Source organism: Lepidochelys kempii, chromosome 2 (assembly GCF_965140265.1).
Source record: "Lepidochelys kempii isolate rLepKem1 chromosome 2, rLepKem1.hap2, whole genome shotgun sequence".
NCBI classification, from domain to species: Eukaryota; Metazoa; Chordata; order Testudines; family Cheloniidae; genus Lepidochelys; species Lepidochelys kempii.
Window position 1 is genome coordinate 20,656,313 of NC_133257.1, and position 26,044 is coordinate 20,682,356.

General features: G+C 44.2%; 1 long non-coding RNA gene across 2 annotated transcripts in view; it reads left to right on the plus strand.

Moving 5' to 3' along the window:
• LOC140905845 (uncharacterized) overlaps positions 1-26,044 on the plus strand; it is a 59,409-nt gene that overhangs the window by 17,722 nt on the left and 15,643 nt on the right. Inside the window, exons 1-2 of one of the 2 annotated variants that reach the window (XR_012156961.1) lie at positions 15,213-15,308; positions 18,602-18,751. This is a non-coding gene — a long non-coding RNA (uncharacterized lncRNA). Of the gene's footprint in view, positions 1-15,212; positions 15,309-18,601; positions 18,752-26,044 lie in introns of those variants that run through there. The other variant, XR_012156960.1, reaches the window with a different exon arrangement.

Genomic DNA, 26,044 nt, shown 5'->3' on the forward strand with positions numbered 1-26,044 from the left:
GTGTGAATTTGGCCCATTAGACTTTCCAAGTGCCTTAGCTTGTGTTTTGTTCATAACTGGGGCTCATCCAAAGTGAGCCTGTTATAGAAGGGTGAGGGTTCAAGTTCTTCAGCACAACAAATTTTTTCTATGTGACAAAGCCCTCACTGGACACAGGGGAAAATCCAAATCTTATAATAATGTGACACTATTCCTCCCACATAACAGAAAGCAAAAGAGAATCTATTTCAACAGACTATGTACAACATGAAGACAGAAAGTCAGGGGTAGATTGAACAGGCTCTGTGGAAAGAAAGAGTTGGGAGCTATTCTACAGTTGAGTGACAGACGTGGCTAGGAAGTAGTTGCTCCCAGATGGCCTGACTGCTCCTCCTCCAGGCCCCCATTAATTTGCCATGAAGCATCTGTGAAACCTCCTCTTCCTCTACAGCTTCTCACCGCCTTCTCTCTTCTCCACTTGCTGTCCAGAGGAGTAAGCATGGATGATATTGAGCTTCCTCCAACCCTGGTGAGAGTAGGAGAGGCTGGGTACAGCTGCATCTACTGCCAGGCTCAAGTCTTACTTTAAAGATACATAGATCTTGTGCTGGCCCTTTGCAGAGAGGTGAATTTCATCTATATATAAAACATAAATAGACTCCTGTTAGCATTAAGTGGAGTTAAAAAACATGCACAGAGGGACGAATAACTTACCACACCCCTTGGGGGGATGTAATGTGTAGTGATTCTATATAGCCTGTTAAAGAGACAAACTATCCCAAATAACATTTGGCTCCAAACCTTACTAAACTCAGTGGAAAGACTTCCATTGACTTTAATGGGAGTTGGATCAGGCCCTTAGACAGAAAGCTGTGCTTTGCCTTCGTGGTGAATGCTTTTTCTCTTTTTGCCCACGGACACATAAAATACCCATTTTTGATTTTCTAAATGCTGTAGACTGTCTTTCTCCCCCAAAGCTGGCAGAAGACCTAGATTTGGTAGTTTGAAAACATTTGGCTTGTTTACATTTCCCCTCAAAGTCAAACAACACAGAAGCTGTATTTTTCAGATGTAAACGCCACAAATGGGAGAAAAGAAATCCTTCAGGCCATGCCAAGAAATTGAGCTCTTGTGCTGATCTACCATTCTGACTTGCCTTAATCTCCTTGTTACATAGAGTGAGTGAGGAAGGCCAAAATCTACATAGAAGAACTTAGTGTACCAACTTTTTGCTGATAGCAGCATTCCATAAAGCCTCCTTATCATTCTGCAGACCCAAACTGTTGCTCTAGGAGCTGCAGGCTTCTGAAATACAAGGTTGACACTTTGCCCATAGTTTATCGGTAACGTTCCTTTAGCTTTTGTACACTGCTGACAGAGCTTTGAAGAATGGAAACAGACAAGATAGGAGGAGACTGAAGGAGGTGGAAGTTGCCCATTATTTTTTGGAGCCAGAAGAACTTCATGGCACAAAGGGATTCTATCCCAATACAAATAGCTTGAGAGAAAGGGACTCTTTCAGTGCACTCTGATGAGTCAGGTGGGTGGGACACACTGGCAGTTTTTGCACTCACCTGAGCACAAAGACTGTTTCAGACAAGCACTCCTGCTTGTTCCTAAGAGATAGCTGGGTAAGGGATAAATCCATAGCCCAGAAGAGCTGATCACAGATTAAGGGAACACATGCTGCACCCTCACCATGGTGGCACCTGGACCTATCCTGAACCTATCCTACAGACTCTTAGACTTTAAGGCCAAAAGGGACTTAGCCTGACCTCCTGCATAATGCAGGCCAGAGAACCTCACCTACCCACTCCTGTAGAAGGCCCATAACCTCTGGATGAGTTATTGAAGTCCTCAAATCTAATATCTTAAGTGGAGGTTGTGCCAGAAGCTGTGACAACAGCACAAGAGTGCCAGACAGCCATGGCCTGATCCGGACTCAGTGACGGACTTGGCCTCAAGGTAAAGGGAAACATGGGAATAATGGACTCAATTTATTGTTGGCGCCGTTTCATGTTAAGCTTTGTGTAGTGGTTTTAAATGGATAGTAAATATGTGCGCAAACCACTGAGCAAGTGTACAGAGGCTAAGGACCAAAAGCTGCTGGTAAAACGGGCAGCTCCTGGGGTCATCAGAAGTTGCACATGCGGATGCCTGTTGAATTTCAATAATTGTAGTCATTTTAATGATAACGATCAATAATCACCACTCATAAACACGTAGGGGCCAATTTTCAAAAGAGGTCAGCAACCATCTTTGGGGCCTGACTTTTGGTCCCCCCGCCCCCCTTAACCCCCAAAGGGAAAAATTCAAGTATCTGTCAAAAAACAGAATGGCTGAAAACTCAAAATTTTCTGTTTTCAGCTAAAAAACAAAATACTTTGATTCTGAAATGCTGCTGTGGGGCCTTACGGGAGTTGTAGTTCAGGTGGCTCCCATCCTCTTCTATGGGTGAGGATCACCAGCTGGAATACCTCTCCCATGATGCATCATGGTTTTTCCCTTTTGGTGAGGAGAGGCAAAACATCATGGCAGTCTCAGGACCACTCTCTTCTTAGGTGCTGGCTTCCTCCAGGCCTGGGGGGTTGCTCAACCCCCTGCTCCACCCTAGGCCCCATCCTCACCCTTCGTCCAAGCCCCCACTCCTGTCCTGCCTCTTTCTGACCCCACCCCATGCTGCCTCTTGCTCGCCTCTTCTGGCTAGTTCTGCCCCATCCCCGTAGCATGACCCATCCCCACTCCTCCCCCCTCCCAGAGCCTCCTGCCCACCGCAAAACAGCTGATCGTGGTGGGCGGTAGGTGCTGGGAGGGAGGGGAGGCACTGATTGGCTGGATAGAAGGCACGTGGTTGGCACTGGGAGGGGTGCTGGCTGCTAGTGGGCGCTAAGCACCCGCTAAGTTTTTTCCGTGGGTGCTCCAGCCTTGGAGCACCCACAGAGTCGCTGCCTATGACTCTCTTCCTTCATATGACACCAAAGGGGAGAGAAAGATGATGAGGGATTTGTAGAGGTGAATTAAGATGTTGAAATAGAATGGGTACAACTTGGCAAAAGGAGAGAGAGGTTCTAAGACTTATAGCAAGCTTGGGAACCAGTGTGGATGGGAGGATGGGGGTGGGGCCAATGGCAAGGGAGAAGGGCAGGAGGGGAGATAGAGTGAGGAGAGGGTTAAATCACCCAGGAGTCATACCAAAGCAAGTACACTACATTTTAGCAAACTACCTAAATTCCTTACTGTTTCAGACACATGTTTCCACCTAGAGCATCCTCTGAGCCTCTCACAGATATCAAGAGCCCTACGTTTACCACATTGAAAAGGGCTACAGAAGGTTTTTTTCTGGAGCCTTTCAACGCCACCTTTGCATTGGCCAAGGAAGGGGTCACTAAAGAAAGTTGACCAGCATCTGAGTATGGTGCCACCACATACTCTGCCAGCCAGGGAACAAACAGAACCTGGCCACCAGCCCTTGAATCTTCCACATGACAGCATAACCTAGTCAGACTGGGCCATCCTATCAGTCACTGTTTTGGGTGAAATTCACCCTTGAGCAGGGTCCCCGCACCAAGCCTATGTACCCTTTGAATCTGACTTAATCCCCATGAGGGGAACTTAAGTGTGCATAAGATTTGTACTGTCCCTGTGTACAAGGGTGAATTTCACACTGTCTGTGTAAGGTTCTGGGTTGACACCCTGTAACTTTGTCTTGCATCTAGCAGCAGACATAGTTATCAGCTATGGCATGCTAATCATAGTTAATGGTACTGTAAATGGAATACAGGCCCTAAAAGCAGTGTACAATAGAAAGCAGCTAGCATGAAATAAAGCAGATTACTTTTTTGCCTACTGGTATTAAGTAGAATTGGTGTCAGCCAACTGTAAGCACGTATTGTGAAAGACCCAAGTTCCTCAAAAGGGATTTTCACTGTTAAATCCTTTAGTGGTTATGAAATTCCAGTCAGAAGTAATCCCAGGCTAATATGTGATTCTATTTCGGACTTTAAAGCAGCATATGTAAATTTAAATTAAAGAAAGGCAAATACATCAGTGAGAAACCCATTTCTATTTTTCTGAATATATGAGGTTTTCAGTTCTGTTTCTTTATTACAAGTGTCCTGTAGATGAAGCTGAGAGAATCCATATAATCTATGACTAAATCTTGATGAATATACAGGTAAAAATGAGAGTCTAGTGATGACTTGCAAATGAATGTCCTGTTTTTCCCACTTCTTTATCAAATAACATGTTCGTAGTGCATTTATCAATTTTATTTTATACTTAGTGAGCAGCCAAAAACTGAGCTATATCGTAGAATCACAGAAATGTCAGGCTGGAAGGGACCTTGAGAAGTCATCAATTCTATCCCCCTGCACTATGGCCAGATCAAGTAAACGTAGACCATCCTTAACATGTGTTTATCCAATCTGTTTTTAGAAACCTCCAATGATGGGGATTCCACAACTTCCCTTGGAAGCCTATATGTATAAATATATTCTTTTTAGAAACAATATCTTTATTTACCATCTGTCAGCATGGTACCATGGTATTCTCCTTTTGTTCTGTACCATGAACATTAGTGTATCTTTGTTACTTAAAAGTTCACTAGCTCCTGCTGCTTGAGGCCACCTAGACCAGTGGTTCTCAAAGCCGGTCTGCCACTTGTTCAGGGAAAGCCCCTGGCAGGTCGGGCCAGTTTGTTTACCTGCTGTGTCCGCAGGTTCGGCCAATCGCGAATCCCACTGGCTGCGGTTCGCCGCTCCAGACCAATGGGGGCTGTGAGAATGGCGACCAGCATGTCCCTTGGCCCGCGCCACTTCCCGCAGCCCCCATTGGCCTGGAGCGGCGAACAGCGGCCAGAGGGAGCTGCGATCGGCCGAACCTGCGGAAGTGGCAGGTAAACAAACCAGTCCGGCCCGCCAGGAGCTTTCCCTGAACAAGCGGTGGACCGGCTTTGAGAACCACTGACCTAGACTATACTTAAAGTCTTACATGGAGGACGAGGTTTTGAAGGTCAAGGAGTGAGAACATGGTGGATTGGTGGATAGATGAGTGAATCAGAGAAATGCTGGAGTGGGTTGGGAGGGAGAAGAATGAAATGTAATGGAGGGAGGAAAAAGGGAGAGCTTAAATTATTACATATTTTTTCTGTCTCCTGGTAAATATCTAAACTTTGGATGGGAAAGGGACTGATCCAGATAGAACCTCCAAATCTTTTGCTGTTCATCTATCACTAATTATGATTTCAGACAAGGAATAAGCAGCAATTGGGGCCAAAAGCACTCTTAAAAAACAAAACTCCCCTTCTCATAAAAATCTTCAACAGACAGTTTTTCATGAGGCACCCACTGATTATTTATTAACCCATTTGCTGCCATTGGTACCAACTTGCATTTCAATGGTCGTATGGTTTAACTTATTTCAAACACTAATAATTGTATCTTACCTTTATGATACTACAAAAATGATATAGTGTTCGGAGGTAGTAAATACTACACTAAAGTAACACAGACTTGGGCCACAATCAGATCACTGGGGGTGGATCCTAGCATCTGCATGGAGTTCATTTGAAGTCAATGGGATTGCACATAGACACAGCTCTGACTTCAGGATCTGGACTTTTCATTGTAAACCTGAGTTTTAGAATGGCTTATAACCTTCTCAAACACTTTCCCTTTGGGCTGAAACATTCCATGGTTGGTCTCAGCCAAAGGGTGAATTTAGTGGAAAGTCTGAGTAAATCCATTCAATGGATTCAGTGCTGTCAGAATTTACATAAACAACCAAAGTAAAACAAGCATCCCTTTCCTTCTTTAAAATCATTTAAGATACTTTTTTCTGCACCATGAAAAATCAAACAGTCCTAAACCACCACTAAATCTGAACTCTCCAGATCCTTCCTTGTACAGTATCAGCCTTGTCCTTTCTGAAAGCAAAAGCAGTAGGGGTAGAAGTCACCCCTATGCAGAAAGCAAGCACCAGGTTTACGCATCACTTCTGTCCTCCTGAGGGCTCACGTGGGATATAAGTGATGAACAGGCTTTGTTCTGACTTTCTACAAAGAGGTGAATTTCAACCTAGGTGAACAAAGGCAAATGTTTCTATTCACCATAAGAGAACACAAAAATCTGGCTTTTATAGATCCTGAACTCACCCTGTTGTTGTGTCATTTAAATAATAGTGACCCTCTTGTGAGAAAAAGCAACATCCAGCTTGAAAGAGGAGCCTCAGCTTATACCTCTGAATGCAGTAAAAGTCATCAGTGTCTCTCTCACGTGACTTCCTCCAGGTTACTTTGAAAATGTTTCTTAATCTGGGGAAACAAAATCTGCTACAAAGGAAGCTGATGTATGAGGCTTTGTTCAGAACTTGATGCTTTGAATGCTTTGTGACTCTTCCCTCACAGAGCTGGATAAACATACCCTGCTTTTGGTCAAAGGCAGCAGCCAGTAGATCAAATAGCCAATGTTACTATGTTTGTGTACTTCCTCTGATCAAAGGAAGCACATTCCAAGTATCTGAAGCACACAGCAGTTGAGAAGACCCGCCTCCTATGTGACAGCTGCCATCTTGGCTGACCCAGTGGGTATTTCTAGAGCAAAAGGCATGAGCTGCAAAAGGTTGAGCTAAACAGCCAAGACAGTCTTCGGCCCGTAACAGTCTTCTGTCCTCTGCAGATCAGATGCAGTGGGGAACCTATAACATACTCAGCGGGTTACACTTATTCACATGATATTCTTTAGGACAGATGCTGCTACTCTTAGTCAAATAAGGCATACTTTGCTCCAATGCAGAGGGCCAGCAAAAGGCCTGGAGCTTGAGTGGTATGTAGGTGTCTGCTTTGGAGGTGAATTTCACCCAGAACGTCGTGTCTTACTCCGCGAATAGTCCCAAATGAAATTCTATTGACGGGTCTCCTCATGGAGTACAACACTACTCTGCATGAGTAAGGGTGGTAGAATTTGGCACTTTATGAATAAACCATGAGCAACACAAGTACTCTTGATCCTGGAGAAGAAAGGCTTCATGGTTAAAATGGCCCTTCCATCTTGTATTTCCATTTTGAAGCCGCTCCACTGACTCAACCTCCCCCACCTACCTAACATGTACTTACAGAGAGGCTGGCCACTGAAAGAGGAAGCTTGCAACATCAGCTGTGATTGATTTTAGAAGCTACCATGGCATTGCATAGTTCATCCATTCTTTTGGCATCCTCCCTCTACAGCCTTATGTTCAATGTGTCACTGTATCACTCCATCCTATGGGCTGCAGTGTTGGGTGTTTTTGTAGGATTCCTTCCAGTCACATAGAGCAAAGCTGGTTGTTTCCAAGCATTTGTCTAAAGGGAGACCTAGCTGTGAGAGACAATTGTATTCAGTGAGCTGAGTGAAAAGTTTCATACATAAAAGGGAATTGGCTGATTAGGACATTCCTGATGGTTTTGTATTTGAAAACAAAATCTTTCATCTCAAAATCTTTGTGTTTTTCCCACTGCAGTTTAGCATTAGCATAAGGAAGGTTTCTCCAGGGAAAAGGGCGTGAACACTCACAAGGGCCTGATCCAATGTCCACTGAATTCCTCTGTAGTCTTTCCATCGACTTCAATAAGCTTTGGGTCAGGTGCATTATGAGATGAATAAATAATCAACTATCATGTACTATGTTGCCTGCTCCTGCAATGGACAAATTTCAGGTTCCTTGGGATAAAAAACAAACAAATCAAAACATGGATCCAAGGGCCAGGACACCACAGATCAAAAGTGTGGTGCTTTACCCTGAGGTAAGGCCAAAAACGTATAAGCACAGGATTTATGAGACTATGCTGTTAAGTGGACGGAAAGCAAAGTAGTAACTTGAGTAAACAAAATAACAACAAGGAGGAAAAGATTTACAGACCCACATTTTATATATCTAATTTACAATATAGCCTCTTCAAACCAATTTATATGACTCTATAAAACTTTTACTACAAGCCTGAACTACAACCGACGATGAAAGGGGAATATTTAAAATAATTCTGGGATGGTAAATAGCAAGGTAATCCTGCTTCTTACCTGTGAGAAAACTAAAATCCCAGAACACACTTCCTGATTCTCAGCAGGCTGGATGCTCAGTACTTTCTGAAAAACAGGCCCCTCTAAGCTGTCTCAATTTGGGCAACAAAAATCACCAGTCACATTTGAAAATCTCTGGAATATTAAAATAGCGAGTTATTGCAAATAAGAGCAGCATTTATTCATTGTATTTATGTAATGTGAATGATCTGAGCTAGTGCTAACTTAGTGTGCTATGTAAAGATGAAGCAAACTCAGAAGACTGCTCTCGAGATGAGTTTCGAAGTCCATTTCATCTAATAATTTATTGACTGATTAATCTGCCATACAAAAGAGAAAGTTGTGGACAGATGCTATGCTGTTTACAGAGCTGTCACCAAAGCAGCAAGAAAGGATGTGTTAGAGAGCTTATTCCTTCACTCTCCCACTTCCCTGGTCCTTCTCGCATGAACAGAGAGCAACAATACCCGAAGTCCGAAGGTGCAAACAATTCGATGTTTATTGGGGTGAACTTCCAGCAAGCTTAAATACAAGTTCCTTTTTCCTTATTTTCGAATCCCAACTTACTTCCTGTTTGCCCCTAATTTATATAGTAATATTCTTAGCTATACCTTAACCAATCATTCTACTGACATTTAACTAACCAATCCTAACATATTGTAACATGATTAGCTAACCAATTATATCCCACCACAATAATTAGATTACACCCAGCAAAATTAATTATACAGCAGACAGAAACAATCACAGAACCAGACAGAGATTATACAGACAAACAATAGCAAAGTGGGAACTATAATGACAAGACAATACAGAAGTGAGGATTTCACATCCCAGCTATTGATAAGTGATTTCTTGCCAGACAGGATGCTATCAAACTAAGTTTCCTTTTACATTTTCTAGGCACTTCCCTTTCTCTGGAGGTGATAGGAATACAATCCTGTCCTGATAGTGCCTGACAACCCAATAGCACCTTACTTCAATGTGACTAGTTTGGAATGTGAGGATGTGACTGTTCGCTTCCTAGCTTATGGCTGCCTCTGCTGCTTAGCCAAAGGCCTTAGCCTAAGAACAGGGCCTCAGACTGTCACAGTAAGAGAAGGACCTTACACTGGCAGACAGTGATTTTGATTCTTTCTTTTATACCTCTAACTAGCCAAGTGATAAGAATACACCTAAATTCTTAAAGTACAGGCCTTTACAGACAGGCCTGAATATCTATATCCTATCAGGATGCATTGGCTGTTGATGAACTATAGTAGAAGAATGACCAATTTGCCTTGCAGAATGGACTTTTATTGATGTAATGCAGTCATAAGGCACAAGACAGATATTTCAGTCAAACAAACATGAATGGTGTCTCGCCTGCGAAGTCAATGATAAGACCGGAGAAAGTGTTGTAACTGTGTCGGTTCTAGGATATTAGAGAAACACGGTGGGTCAGGTCCAATCTTTTATTGGACCAACTTCTGTTGGTGAGTGTAGTAAGGTGGTGTGGCTCCCCGCCGCCCCGGAGAGGGCAGAGCCCTTCCGGGTGCAGGAGTGGGTGGAGCCAGGAAGCTCTGAGCCCGCCCCTCAGAGGGTCAGGCAGTGACCCAAAGTATAAAAGCTCGCCCTCAGAGCTCACTGAGGGCCCAGCCACTGGGGAGGCCAGAGGCCTCCAGCTTGGCCCGCAACTGGGAAGCCCCATGGTGCAAGGTGCATGCCAGGAGTTGCTGGACCTGCCATGCGACTGTTACCCGGAGGAGTTTCCGGGCCTGCCCTGCAGCTGCTACCCTGAGGAACCCATGGTGCTGGACTCCCTGGAGGACACCGCTTGGACCCAGGTACCCCAAGAGGGGGAATTAGGAACTAGCCTGGGGACAGCCGACCCTAGTCTGGCTGGAACGCTGCCAGAGCCCATGTCAGTGTGTTGCGGCCAGGATCCCCACTGACACAGCAGCGCCTCTTCTGCCGCTGCTAGGGCCCCGAACTGGGACTCAGTGGAGTGGGAGGGCCTGCCTTCTCCCCCTGCCACGCAGCTCGTGGGTGGCAGTCTCCCCCTCTTCCAGGTCCTTTAGAGGCCTGGGCCTGCTAACATTGAACTGTTTGCTCAGCCCCTGCCTGAGGGCCTGAGCTATTGACTTTGTTGCCCCGCCCTGCTCCAGGGGCCTGGGCCTGCTAACATTGGAGTGTTTGCTCAGCCCCTGCCTGAGGGCCAGAGCTACTGACTTGCTTGCCCCATCCTGACCCAGGGCCTGGGCCTATTTCTACATACTGTTTGCTACTGCTCAGCCCCTGCTGGAGGGCCTGAGCACCTGACTTATTATTGCCCCGCCCTGACCTAGGGCCCAGGCTTACGGTGCTTGTTTCAGTTGCTGCAAGGGCCACCAAAGGAGAGTCCTGTGGCCAGACTAATTTCCCCAAACATTATCTATGTGTCGTGAGCCAGCGTGGCTCCCCACTGCTCCGGAGAGGGTCGAGCCCCGGCTAGCCGCATTAAAGTGAGAGAGACCAGTTTTTGAGCTACACAGTGCTCTTCTTTAGATCTGGGAAAGGTAATGGGAGAGTCACAGCTAAATAAACAGATAGTTTAGCACAAGTAGTTAGCACATATTCTAAAGATAATTATGCTAAACTATCTGTTTGATTTTGTACTTAGCTGTGACACTGTTAGTACCTTTCCAGACCTGAAGAAGAGCTCTGTGTAGCTCCAAGGGCTTGTCTTTCTCACCAACAGAAATGGGGCCAATTAAAGATATTGCCTCCCCACCTTGTTTCTTTAATAGGGAGACAGACACACAGGAGCTGTTATATGGAGTAGTAGTCACTGTTGTAGGAACAATTGCCTGGATATATAGAGAAAAAGAACTAAACTTTCTTGTACTAAGATATAGTCTGAAATGTCTTTAGTAACCAACTGAAGGTACCTTTCCATGGATGAGACAGATAAGAATATTGTCCGTGAATGTTTTCATCAGTTACCTTAAAGAACACCCACTTCCCCATCAGCATTATTCTTCTGCTCTCTTGGCCAAGAGTTTTACAGATGAAAATTAGTTGCATCAAGTTTACATAGGTGCCTTTTTTATTTCTAAAACTCCAGGTTGCAGTCGCGTCTGCATTAGCACCAGTATTGACTGGTTTACTGAGGACAAGAAGTTTCAGACAAGCATATAGTTCTGTGAAGAGCCGGGGAAATGGAGGCAACCAGAATTCCTGCAGGGGTCTTTCTATGGCACAACTACTCCTCAACTGCACAATGCTCTCACAGTTTAAGGGCAAGATCCAACTCATAACCTAGGGCATGGGTCAGGTTGGCCCAGGTCATCCTGGTTCAGTGACCTGCTACTTTTACCTACCCATGCTACCTTTGTGTTCAATCTAAGCTTTCATTTCATAATACCAAGGCACACATTTTCAAAGTGGCCTCAAATTTGTGGGGACAAACTTATGACACTTGGGCCCATATTTTCAAAACTTGATGCCCAAAATCAAAGGTTACCTTTGAAAATTTGAGCCTGACTCTCTCGCCTTTTTGGTCACAAAGATAACTTTCTAAATATGAGCCAGTAGTAAACCAATCCAGTGATGTCTGCCTGAGTTGACAGCCTGAAAACAGAGCTCTCAGAGATCTGACCTGCTCCCATTCATTTCAATGGGCCATTGGATCTAAAATGTAATGCTGACCATTTAAATGTCAGCATTGATAACTATTTCACTCCTGAGAAAAGCACACTACGAAGAAGAGAGATAATCACGAAGCTCTAAACAATCTACTGTGAGTGGCATCTCATTTTAGTACCACAAGTGGGTGGAGTTTGGGAGAATACGACCACTTGGGATTTTTTTGTTTGCTTGTTTCAAATCTGACCTCTAGGCTAGAGAGATCAGATATGTGACGGGATCCCTGGGATGCGGGATGAGACCGTGGGATCACTGTGCCCCCCTAACTCTCCAGCCTGGGCTATCGCTAACCATGCTTTGCTAGTGACAAGCAGCAAACCGCTCCAGGCACTGTGATCACTTTGCACAACAGAATGTGGAGCCCCACACCCAGCTAGATTGCATGAATACTCCCAGAGCCACTTATGAATCGCACAGAGAAAGGCACCAGCCAACTCCCCCTCAGCTCCCAGCCTTGTACCTCAGGAATATACCGTCTTGTACTGCTCAAGACGAGCAGTTGGTTCACCACTTCATCAGTGGAAAGTGGAGATACACCAGCCTTTGCAAACCTGAGCAGATTTACCACACACTTCGGGCGAACTCACTGGTAAAGATAAACAGTTAAACAAATGTATTGACTACAAAAGATAGATTTTAAGTGATAGGCAAAAGGTCAGAGTTAGTTACCAAAAGAAAAGAAAATAGAAGCATGCAGTCTAAACTCTCCCCCCTAGTATCTGGACGCCTCCCAAACCGATAGCATATTTTAGTGACAGCCATACAACACAATGCTCATAACTTCATATGCATTAATGATATACATATTTAGATAGAACAGTGACTTTCAGCAGACCATAACGTTTCCCCTGATACCTCACATGGCCTGCTTTATGTGCAATATCACAATTATATATAAATGAGGAATATTGGGGTTGCAGGAGGCTCCCCCAAGGCATAGAATGTCACAAGCTGCTACTGGTTTGAATGGAAGAATATTCAGAACCATGGGTTGAAAGCGCACTATAAGCATTGGTATTTCTCAAGCACCAGTAACAGAGAGGTATTGCCCAACTCTGAGTGTCTCCTAGACCAGTTGTTCTCAAACTAACTGTGGGTCGGGACCCCGAAGTGGGTTGAGGTCACCATGGCTGTCTTAGACTTGCTAGGGTCTGGGGGCCAGGGCCAAAGCCCGAGCCCCATTGCCTGGGGCTGAAGCTGAAGCCTGAGCCTAATTAAAAGTGGAGTGTAATTGAAAGAGATGAGACTGACTCTATGCACGTGCTACTACAACAGCACTGACAGAAATACCCATGCTACTTTTGATCAAGTTAGCTTGCTAAAAATAGCCGTGAAACCACAGCAGCACACGTGTCAGCATGGGCTAGCTGCCCCAGTTCAAGCCCACCTAGGATGCTAAGTACGTACTTGGGCAGGTAGACCATGCCACCATGGCTTCACTATTATTTTTCATGAGCTAACTCAATCAAAGCTAGCTCAGGTATGTCTGCATGTGCTGCGATCTCACCTGCCAATTGCAGCACAGACATACCCAGAGAGTGCACGTCACAGATATCATCTAATGCAGTGTTTCCCAACTTGGACACCGGTTGTTCACGGAAAGCCCCTGGCGGGCCAGGCTGGTTTGTTTACCTGCCACGTCCGCAGGTTCGGCTGATCGCGGCTCCCACTGGCCGCGGTTTGCTGCTGCAGGCCAATGGGGGCTGTGGGAAGCAGCGGCCGGTACGTCCCTTGGCCTGCGCCGCTTCCCGCAACCCCCATTGGCCTGCAGCGGCGAACCGCGGCCAGTGGGAGCCGCGATCGGCCGAACCTGCAGACGCGGCAGGTAAACAAACCAGCCTGGCCCGCCAGGGGCTTTCCCTGAACAACCAGTGTCCCAAGTTTGGGAAACTCTGATCTAATGAATCCTCACAACACTTTAGTGAGTTAGCTAATTATTATTATCCCCATTTTACATATGGGAAAACTGAATCACAATGGCCTTGTTTCCACTAGCATTTTTTTTAAGATCTCCCACTGCTGCAGCTCCAGCATGTTAGCTGGGGTTCTTTCAACCCAAAGCTCTTGTTAACTTTTACTCTGTGCAAGGTGGTGTCAGGAAATAAATCAAGGGATACATGGCTGTCCGACCAATAGATGACTGGCACAAACAGGACAACACAAGAGTGCTTTCACTTAAACTAAACTTTACTTAGTCTCAAGCACTTACACACGTCCAGAACAGGTTGTAAAACACCCGCAACCCTCAATAATTACCAACGCTGAGCATAGCTCTCGAGTGGTACCGTGAAGGGCTTCTGCTGGCCAGGCTTCCGTCTGCCGGTGGGGACCCAAAGATGCATCCGGAGGGAGCGTCCCTAAAGAGCCCCTCCTGAGAAGTCCCATTACCTCAAACTTTTTCCCTTTATTTATACACTATGACAAAACTCTGTCCTTATCTCTGTGGGTCCCGTGTTTCCTGGCAGATTTTTCTAGCCTCAGAAACTCACTGTGACCCTCCACATAACCCTTCTCTCTCTAGAGACAAGAGTCACAGTCTACTGAGCCATTTTCATCATAAGCCAGTGAGGAAGGTAAGGAGAAGCTATCCTCCCTTGCACAGTCTCTGTTGTCTCCCAGTCTCGGTCATTAATCAGAGGGGGCAAAATGGGGGAGCCCAGGCCCGCCCTCTACTCCGGGCTACAGCCCAGGGACCCTAATAGTATCAGCTATGGTAGCTGACCTTTCAGAAACATGACACGTACAATTCCCTGGGCTACTTCCCCACAGCAGTCCTCACTTCCTCAAGCTCCATTTCACCCTTACCTCAGGGTCTCCTTCCTTCTGCCTGATATGGTGTGTACTACTCAGCCTCTCCAACAGCACAACTTCCTCCCACAGCTCCTGACATCCACCCCCACCTGACTAACCGGGAGGCTTTTAACTAGTTTCAGCCAGTCCCTGATTGGCTTCAGGTGTCCCAATCAACCTAGCATTCTCCCTGCCTTCTGGAAAGTTCTTAATTGGCCCCCAGTGTCTTAACTGATCTGGAGCAGCTGCCTTTTAACTTATCCTGGTACCAGGGATTTGTTTAGCCTGGAGCTAATATATCTGTCTCCCACTACTTTTCTATAGCCATCTGGCCTTGCCCCATCACAATTAGTAATACAATGACATAGCCCTTAAAGAAAACTTGCTAAGCAAGCAGGTTTAAAAAGGTCAAACAAGAGATTTCCTTATGGTCATCAATTTACCAGATATGTTGTTGGTTTTTTTCAGAGTGTCCAGGCCTTGGGACCCTGACAAACATTCCCAGGGCACATATATATGGACTTCTTGTTTTTCTAAAATACATGCTGTGACGAAGTGGGAATGTTCTTTATGCTTTCTCTGAATACTGTGTCGGTGCCTCAGTTTCCCCTATGCATTTCTTAAGAATCTAGGTGGGGGGATAAGGGTGTGTGATTGTTGCAGAGCCTGAGAGGGCCAGTGTGATGGCGTGGACACAGAGAATGGCTAACACCTGGTCTCCTGGCAACTGTTGGCCTGGGCCCCTCCCCTGCAAAGGTGCCAACTGAAGGTGTTGGAGAACAAAGAGATCAGGTGACCTCCTGGCCCGGGAAAGAGACTAAGGTGAGAGAAGAGGCTGGAGAGTTTTCAGTTTGTAGCTGGCTGGGGAAATGGAGGGAGGGCCAGATGGACCTCTGGCCTCCCAGCCCCCGAAGATGGACCTGATTGAGGGGTCCTGTTCTCTGTACCTACAAGCTCTGTTTTAGACCGTGTTCCTGTAGTCTAATAAACCTTCTGTTTTACTGGCTGGCTGAGAGCCACGTCCGACCGCAGAGTTGGGGTGCAGGGCCCTCTGGCTTCCCCAGGAGCCCCGCCTGTGCGGACTTGCTGTGGGAAGCGCATGGTGTGGAAGGGGATGCTGAATGCTCCGAGGTCAGACCCAGGAAGGTCGAAGCTGTGTAAGCTTTTTGCCCTGGGGACAGTATGCTCACAGAGAGGAAGCTCCCGTAGAGTCCTGACTGGCTTCATATGGAGTAGTTCCAGAGCATCTCCCGGTGACTCCGTAACACATGCAGTTTCAACATTCTCAGCAAGAAGGGTGTGGGGTCAAGCCGCTCTGTCTGTGGCATCCCAAACTCCCTCCCTTTCTGCCTTGGTTACACTGAGGCCGCTACATGACCAATTTAAGACCTGCTGACTTGGCTATAAGCCAGAGTGGTTCAGTACGGCCTACTAACTCGAATACTATTAGCAACACACAATAGTGGTTCAGTACCACCTGCTAGCTTGGCTACTATTAGCAACAAGCGATAGTGATTTAGGCACTTTACTGGTTTGCCAAAATCTCCCTGAACAAGCAGGGCTAGCAACTATGGTTGTACTAGTACCACTAGGCTGCCTCTCCTTTTAACCACCAACCCAATTAGACCTGGTCTGAGAAGGGTTAGATAACACTATGGTAAGAACACGAGCTCATCAGTAGGGCTCCCAACAGTGGGAGATTTGAAGAAAATATCATAAAGGAGAGGCAAAGTGGAGTGCCCAAGGCATAGAGGAAGTTGGGCTCACAGAGAGGATAACAACTCAGTAACGCTTTTCTTCCAGCCCTAGAAGAGCCAGCCAGTATACACAAAGGCCTTGCCTTCGGTACATCTACCAGATGGAGTTCACTTTCACTTCTGCAACATAGGCAAATTTCACACCAACAATGGAAGACTCCCCTTCTAGGTCACATCACAGAAGCCCTAAGTAAGCAAGGGGCCTGCAAAGTGCAAGCAAGTCATATGCCTCCAAAGTATTGGAAAAAGATTGTCTTGTTAATTATATTTTTCCTTATACAGGGTTTTCTCCCATGCGGTGTCTGACAATGGCACCAGCCACTGAACTACTCGAGGAGGTGTGACTATTTAAGTGATGAGGAGCATTGTTTTCATCTATATCTTGTAGTCTCTTTGGGTCTGACTCAAAGTCACTTGAGTCAATGGGAGTTTTACAAGTTACTTCAATGGGCTTTGGATCAGGTCCTTTTATGCTTAGCGGCAAGTTTTGAGAAATTTCTAAGGGCTGGTGTGAGGCACAACATAGGTATATTTTCTTGTAGCATTGACTGGGATCTGGGTTACATCTTTCACAAGCTGCCAACTTGCATTAGCAGGATCTTGGAGGATATGTCTTCCCGAGAGCGTCCACAACCCAACTTTCAATTATTGCTTGCTCATACTTACTGTCTGACCATAGCACTGTCACATCACTGTATGTCAATATAAACATTTGACCGGTGAAGTGCTTACTGTCTGTACCTGAGGAGGATGTGAAGCAGAAGTTATTCCATTAGTATTAACAAGGACATGACCTTTGCTTTTCACAAATACTGAGACAGGTGAGTGTGGATGATACAGTGAGCTAAAAATGCCTCCTTGGGGACCAACAGAGAGCCATTGGGGGCAGCTATGATGTTGTGAGCTGGTTTATGGAAATATCTATTGGGAACATGAAAGCATTTTTCCAATTAGCAGGTGAGTTGAGTCAACTAATCTGTGTCTGACAGAGATCATGAGAGGATACACTCTGTAACAAGTTTAGCCAGGAAGAATAAAGTTTGAGCGTTCAGCTGGCTCTGTCATCTTGCTCTCAAAGAAACCTGAGGAATAAGAAGCCCCTTCGTTTCAGGCTGAAATCCCAAAATACTCTTTCTTCCCATGAGAGCTTCTCCCTATGTAAACAATGCTGGTCAAGGACACCATTTATCCCATATGATTTTTCCTGCCTTTCCTTGAAAGCTAAGTCTGGCTCGCCAGAAATTAGCATTCCATTTCCATATTACGCTCTGTAAAATGTTAAATAAATTAACCAAGTCACCAGCATATATTTCCAGCTGTGCTGCTCTATAGGAACCAGCTGGCCTGATGAATGTATTCACATCCATATTTAAAAACTGAAAACAGAAAAACTATCTTTTAAATATAAGCAAACAGTATCACCTTATCTCAGTGAGACACCTTGAATACCACCAATGAATTTTACTTCACACCCACCGAAATAACTAGATGAAATGTCACACCCACTCTTTTTTTTAGCATCTATAATGCAAGATATATTGTATGTATATTCTGTTCTGACTGAACAAACTAGTGAGGATATCCCAATAAGGAGATCTGTCACAAGGACAAAAATATTTATGTTGGGGGGGAAGCCCTCAGTTCTTGTGAGTAATCGTTAGCATTGCCAAGTTACTAATCATTTTCCAAGCCATAAGAAAAAAATAATATTTGAAAGGCAACCCGAATGGAGTGATGCTTTAGCATTTGGTGACAGATATCTTTTAAGAAAACAAAATAGATTGTTTACATTGGAAATGTGTAATTAATATTTTCATGTTTCACAGCTTTGAGGGAGGGGGGATTATTGAGGTGTTAGTGAGGCTGTCAAGCCATAGAGAGAACTGTACTCAAGTGGTTTCATAAACCTGTCAAGCATGGAGGTATGGAGGATCTCACTGGGCTTGAATAAACATTCCAGAAAATGTGTCTGAGATGGATAAGGCATTTTCCCCAACAATATCAGCTCAATTCAATGCCTGGTTTTCCTCCCTTTCATTTTAACCCCAGAAGTACCAATGGCACACCGGGCTCAGTTTCAAAAGGGGAGGTAGAAGGTCCACAAAGGAACCACTGCATGGATGTTAAAGTATCATTGGTCCCAACGCAATGGACAGTAGTAGCATAGGTTCTGCCAAACTGGAATCCTGAAAGCAATAGTTGCGGGAATTATTAAGTGTAACCCAGCAGCCCTCAGTAGCTCTGTTGCAAACTCAAGTTAATGTATGTGAATAGGATGAGACAAAATTGCACTTAAACTCTGCACCCTCTTAATTGTTGCCTGTTTTTTTTTCTATGAATGATGCCTGTGCGCCTCAGAAACTGGTCTCTCTTATCTGCCACTTCTCCTGCGAATGAAAGCCCAGGTGATTATCAGGGTTACATTCACCCAATGAGGAAACAAAAGCAACACCATGTGACTTTCATGAGCAGTCACAAACTAACCAACACAACTGCATTTTCAAATAGGTGAGTAAGAAATCTATGCAGTGGATTGTTCATGATCAATCCATTAAAAAGGGGGTGGGAGTGAACTTCCCCATAAAATTTAGTAATTACATTTGCATAACAAATACATATATGATCTGCCCTGGGTCATTCCACAAGCAGAAAAAGAGGCGTTAAACTCAAATTATTCACTAGGAATTACTGGCTCACCAGTGTAAATAATTGAAAACAAAATCACAGTAAACCAGTCAGAGGAGCTAGCTTTTCATTATAAGCCTTCTTTCCACACACAGACTACCCCCACCTCCACTAAATTGACTTGAGGAGAAGCAATCTAGCTCCCTGTCACAGGGGAAGTTAATTTCTGGGAGTTTTGTGTATATCCAAGACAGGAGTCAGAAAATATAAGAGCTTTCAATTGTGCTGAATTGTTCTGAAGTTTTGTGGAATGTCAACTCAAGCAAAGAGCGTGGCCTAGAAACTCCATTTTAGATGGATTCTGTCGTTCTCTGTGATTTTTGGTGTCTGCCTAATTATAGGACAGTTAGATTTTTTAAAAAAAAGAACGAGGAGTACTTGTGGCACTTTAGAGACTAACAAATTTGTTTGAGCATAAGCTTTGTGGGCTAAAACCCACTTCATTGGATGCATGCAGTGGAAAATACAGTAGGAAGATAAATATATACACAGAGAACATGAAAAAATGTGTGTTGTCATACCCACTATAACGAGAGTGATCAGTTAAGGTGAGCTATTATCAGCAGGAGAAAAAAAAACAAAAAAACCTTTTCTAGTGATAACCAGGATGGCCCATTTCCAACAGTTGACAAGAAGGTGTAAGTAACAGTAGGCATGGGGAAATAGTTTTACTTTGTATAATGACACATCATCCACTCCCTGTCTTTATTCAAGCCTAATTTAATGGTGTCCAGATTGCAAATTAATTCCAATTCAGCAGTTTCTCGTTGGAGTCTGGTTTTGAAGTTTTATTGTTGTAGTATTGTGACTTTTAGGACTGTAATCAAGTGACCAAAGAGATTCAAGTGTTCTCCGACTGGTTTTTGAATGTTATAATTCTTGATGTCTGATTTGTGTCCATTTATTCTTTTATGTAGAGACTGTCTGGTCTGGCCAATGTACATGGCAGAGGGGCATTGCTGGCACATGATGGCATATATCACATTGGTGGATGTGCAGGTGAACGAGCCTCTGATAGTGTAGCTGATGTGATTACGCCCTATGATGGTGTCCCCTGAATAGATACGTGGACACAGTTGGCAACGGGCTTTGTTGCAAGGATAGGTTCCTGGGTTAGTGGTTCTGTTGTGTGGTGTGTGGTTGCTGGTAAGTATTTGCTTCAGGTTGGGGGGCTGTCTGTAGGCAAGGACTGGCCTGTCTCCCAAGATCTGTGAGAGTGAGGGATTGTCCTTTAGGATAGGTTGTAGATCCTTGATGATGCGCTGGAGAGGTTTTAGTTGGGGGCTGAAGGTGACGACTAGTGGCATTCTGTTACTTTCTTTGTTGGGCCTGTCCTGGAGTAGGTGACTTCTGGGTATTCTTCTGGCTCTGTCAATCTGTTTCTTCACTTCTGCAGGTGGGTATTGTAGTTGTAAGAACGCTTGATAGAGATCGTGTCAGTGTTTGTCTGAGGGGTTGGAGCAAATGCGGTCGTATCGTAGAGCTTGGCTGTAGACAATGGATCGTGTGGTGTGGTCTGGATGAAAGCTGGAGGCATGTCGGTAAGTATAGCGGTCAGTAGGTTTCCTGTATAAGGTGGTGTTTATGTGACCATCGTTTATTAGCACTGTAGTGTCCAGGAAGTGGATCTCTTGTGTGGACTGGTCCAGGCTGAGGTTGATAGTGGGATGGAAATTGTTGAAATCATGGTGGAATTCCTCAAGGGCTTCTTTTCCATGGGTCCAGATGATGAAGATGTCGTCAATGTAGCGCAAGTAGAGTAGGGGCATTAGGGGACGAGAGCTGAGGAAGCGTTGTTCTAAGTCAGCCATAAAGATGTTGGCATACTGTGGGGCCATGCGGGTACCCATAGCAGTACCGCTGATTTGAAGGTATACATTGTCCCCAAATGTGAAATAGTTATGGGTGAGGACAAAGTCACAAAGTTTAGCCACCAGGTTTGCCGTGACATTATCGGGGATACTGTTCCTGACGGCTTTTAGTCCATCTTTGTGTGGAATGTTGGTGTAGAGGGCTTCTACATCCATAGTGGCCAGGATGGTGTTTTCTGGAAGATCACCACTGGATTGTAGTTTCCTCAGGAAGTCAGTGGTGTCTCGAAGATAGCTGGGAGTGCTGGTAGTGTAGGGCCTGAGGAGGGAGTCTACATAGCCAGACAATCCTGCTGTCAGGGTGCAAATGCCTGAGATGATGGGGCATCTAGGATTTCTAGGTTTATGGACCTTGAGTAGCAGATAGTATGCCCCTGGTTGGGGTTCTAGGGGTGTGTCTGTGCAGATTAGTTCTTGTGCTTTTTCAGGGAGTTTCTCGAGCAGATGGTGTCGTTTCTTTTGGTAACCCTCAGTGGGATCAGAGGGTAATGGCTTGTAGAATGTGGTGTTAAAAAGCTGCATAGCAGCCTCTCATTCATATTCTGACCTATTCATGATGACGACAGTCCTTTAGAAACCTCAGCATCCTTTATACATAATGTTTGTGAGGTCTAATGCAGGCATTAAAGCATCAATACATGCAGCTGGAAGGGATCGACATATTGTGAACCTAGTTTCTAGGCAGATATTAAACCCTGTATACACTACATGTATCAGATTTTCTACTCTTCTGTAGTCTTTTTGCATCATTCTGATGTAAAGGGACTCTAATCTGGCTGCAAATGCCCAGCAGAGAATAAGGTGTAAGCATGCTGAATCCAGGTCCAGGTCCTGTGGGTTCCCACCTAGCCTGGGGCATTTGGGATGGGGAGGAGGCATGGTAGACCAGAGTTGCACACAGGACCAAACTAAGACAATCCACTGCTCTAGGACCACCATGATATGGTTCCCCTCTGGCTCCACCTCTGTGTGATGGCCCTGCTCCTCATATGGAGTGGCAGAGAGATAGGAGAAGTGGCATGGGATCCCCAAGAGCACTGCATCTTGGAGTTAACCCCCCTATTGAGATGAATGATGCAGGTCACATTTCTCAGTTCTACTGCTCCATGATGTCTGCAGACTTGCAGAAGTCCCTGTATTGGTTACGTCCCATTTACATTCAGATTTTTCTTCACAGCCACAAAAGTTAGAAATTCACTTTTATATTAAATGAAAGCTGAGATCCTGGTGTAATCACATGACTCCGGAAGCAGAGGCCCTAGGCACAGGCCTATAATTCATCTGTCTTGGTCTAGCCCTGACTGCATGTGTTCACTGTAATTTAAAAGCAAGTCACATGTAGTGTAATCGAGGCATGAGGGATTTAAAACATCCCCAACTGCAAGGAACCTGACCACAGTTTACCCTGATTTAGAACTTCCTGGCTTTCCAGTGTTTGGAATTTATTTTTAAGCTTCAATTTCCTTGTAAGGGTTTTACCCCCTTAAGTTACTGATACACATTTACAGTATTTACTCTTGCGTACCACAAGGTTTGGTTTTGGTTTTTTTGGAGTTTTTTGTTTGTTTGTTTGGTCTGGAACATGAGCTATAGTTTTAGCACAAATTGCCGAGACTTCAAGACTCGACACTTATGGGGACTTGAAAAATAAGCTTGTGCAATATGTGCTTTTGCAATGCAAAGTATTGCATTGTGTACCTTGTGTGCTTTCCAAAGTCCACTTCCCCTTCAATAAGAGAGTCTCAGGACCAGGGAGAGATCTTAAAATAAACAGCAAGAGGAATTCTGAAGAACACTTTAAATATTATAAGGAGTGTCTATTAGTGTTGCTATTAAAAGACTGTAAGAGGGAGATCCTGGAAGTGGGAATAACTACCTTCAGGCAGCTGGTGTACTGATACCAGCACTTATCATTTTAAGCAGTAGCATCTCGTTGTTTCCTTGTGCTCTCCTGTCTGTCTGTATCCACCTGTTGTCTTATACTTAAATTGTTAATCTTTGGGGCTGAGACTGTGTTTTTCTTCTGTGTTTGTACAGTGCCTTGCACAATGTGGCCATGGTCCATGACCGGGGCTCCTTATCACTACTGCTATATAAATATTGATAATACATAATGGAAAGAGAACTGCCAGTGTTTTGAAAATAAAGTATATCTCTCTTGCAGTATTACAACAGACAGTCTGCTAGCATGAGCAAAGGGTCTGTCATTGTTTCCAATATAAGCCCAAATGTGGAAAGATTTAATTTTAGAGGTATGAAAGGACCAAAAAAGTCACTGTGACTGGAAATGTAGCATTCAGTTGTCCTAGTAAAATCATTTGGGAGAAGAAACAGGACTAGATTTGGATATAAACTTTGTATTTCTATACCCGGGAGAACCAAAATCATGCATTTGAATTGTAGATCTTACCTTAGTGTCTATCCAAGTGACAGCCATAACCTCAGATCCAACCACTTCTGCACTTGGGGGGTTGAAATCCACTGCCAAGTTTAAACCTCCCCAAGCAAAGCAAGTATAGATTTGGGGCCAGATCTTCAGATGATGGAGCTATGCCGATTTACCCCACCTGAGAATCTGGCCCTTCATATTCCATTTAGTCCATTGCAGAGGTAGTTTTGAGCTGTGAATGTGGTTCTGAATCTGGTTCCAGGAATTGATGTGGGATTTGGTTCAAGCTCTTCTCTAGGCATGTTCTAACAAACACATTTCATGCTTTTAAACTGACCTGAATCTCAAAAATCTGCAAGTAAACTAGTTTCTTTTCTTTCTCCCCCCCGCAACCCCCATCTTCTGAGTTATTTCTAGCAAATGAAATGTTACACTCCATTAGGGCGAATATAAACTGGAGGCTTTTGCCTATTGAGCTTTTAGTTAAAAGAAACTAAAGGTTTGAAAACCATTGGTTGTGGTTTTTGTTTTTAAATGTTTTCATTGTTTTTAGCATAAAAAACCTAAGAAACAGAATCACACGTCATCATGATCCAGGAATATTCCACTGTCATTTCATGTACACCATTGTCCTTCTGGCGCCTTGCGACAGGGACTATCTCTCAATACAATTGAGGACTGATTTTTATTTGGGATTCTGGGAGGTCCCACAATACAGGAGGTAAATAATCCATGTAATTTATACCTTGTTAGTGCCCATCACAACTGAAGATTAATTCTGGTTGGAGCCTCTGTGTATTTCCACAATATAGTCTATAATAATCCACATACCTTAGACCATGTTTAACCAACAAGTGCCCCTTCCTCTTCCTTGTGTGTGCACAGAACTCATTCATTGCTTTCCACTCTCTAGGAGTACACAGGTAAGTATACCGCCCCTGCTGGTGTATATGCAGTCTGAAGTAAAAAAATGTCCATGTTTTGAGACAGGTACAAATATAATAACCAAATGCATTGGCTTTAATGGATACAGGATCAGGCCCCAGTTCCTGAGCCACAGTACAATTCCTTTTCATGAACCACATAGATTCATAGACTTTAAGGCCAGAAGGGACCATCATGATCATCTAGTCTGATCTACTGCACATTGCAGGCCACAGAACCTCACTTACCCACTCCTGTAATAGACCCATAACCTCTGGCTGAGTTACTGAAGTCCTCAAATCATGAATTAAAGACTTCATGTTACAGACAATCCACCATTTACACTCATTTAAACTTGCAAGTGACCGGTGCCCCATGCTGCAGAGGAACTCGAAAAACCCTCAGGGTTTCTGCCAAGCTGACCCAAGGGAAAATTCCTTCCCAATCCCAAATATAGCAATCAGTTAGAGCCTGAGCATGCTGGCAAGACCCATCAGCCAGGCACCTGGGAAAGAATTCTTTGTAGTAACTCAGAGTCCTCCCCATCTAGTGTCCCATCACCAGCAGCTGGAGATATTTGCTGCTAGCAGTTGCAGATCAGCCACATGCCATTGTAGGCAGTCTCGTCATACTATACCAGTCTAATTTCAAGCCAAACTTGTTGATGGCCAGTTTATATCCCAAACCTGAATTTAAGTATGTAATTAAATGCTTTGCTGGCTTGGATCCATTCCAAAATTCATTTCCTATGATTCAAACTATGCCATCTTGCCTGTCAAATGGTGTCTTCCTGTTTGATTGTTCATTATTCTTTTTATTACAGTTTAGGGCCAAGTCAGTGGAAATATTCCCATTGACTTCAATAGGCATTTCATCCAGTCCTTCAAAAGATGATGACTTCCATGGGACTGAATGTGTTCAGAACCCCTCAAGAGGTCTTAGCACCTTGCTCAATCAGGAGTGGGAGAAAAGGTGAAAAATAACTTCTCTTTGGAATGACAGTAATTTGGAATAAATGGATCTGAAATTAAAAGAGTATGATAGGTCCTCTTCCCTCTGCTGTTATATAACAAATAAATGAAAGCTCTTTTGAGTGATATGATGGTAAATGAAAAGCGAAGATATTGTATTTTCTATAAACCATGACTACGTACTAAATAATCTTCCACTGTGTAACACTTCTTGATAATTTACGTTAATAACAAATCATTATAATGTCTGTAGCAGGCCATAATTAGAATAATTAATATTCTATTGCAAATAGAATTTTTCTGCTGCATTATGACAAAAGAAAAATTGCTGCAATATAATGAGATGCCTACACATCTGAATGGTAATTGGGCGTATGTTTCTCCTTTAAATGAGTCAGTTCATCTACAGTATTTCACATTAAGGGTCACCATTACACTCAGCATAATGAAGAATGGTAATTCATTGAAAATACACCAGTTTATCTTCCTAACTATGCAATTTTCCACATTTGTTTTCCATATATTTTCTAACAATCTTTGATACCAAACTAAAATCAAATTTGAAAAAGAGAAGAACAATGGAAACAAGGCAGTGTCAGGGATGACAGGCCATAAAACACAATTTAAAATGCCCCATTTATAAAAATGGGTCCTGTTGTGTCCTTGCGCTCCACACAACATTAAGAATTTGGAGGAAACACTCTGGCACAGCTGGATTCCAAATCACCATATTTATTAACAAGGTACAGATTTACAAGACCTAGCTACAAATCGTGCACTGCTGCTCTGACAGGGTTCTGCTGGCTTCTATAATAGAAGACAGGAAGGTACACTATTTAAAGGGATCTTACCTTATTCCTATACACTACAGGTGCCTTGATATTAGGGTGCTCAATTTGAGACCAAGAAGGGGCCTGATTTTCAGAGGATGAGCATGCCAAGCACATTCTGAAATTCAGAA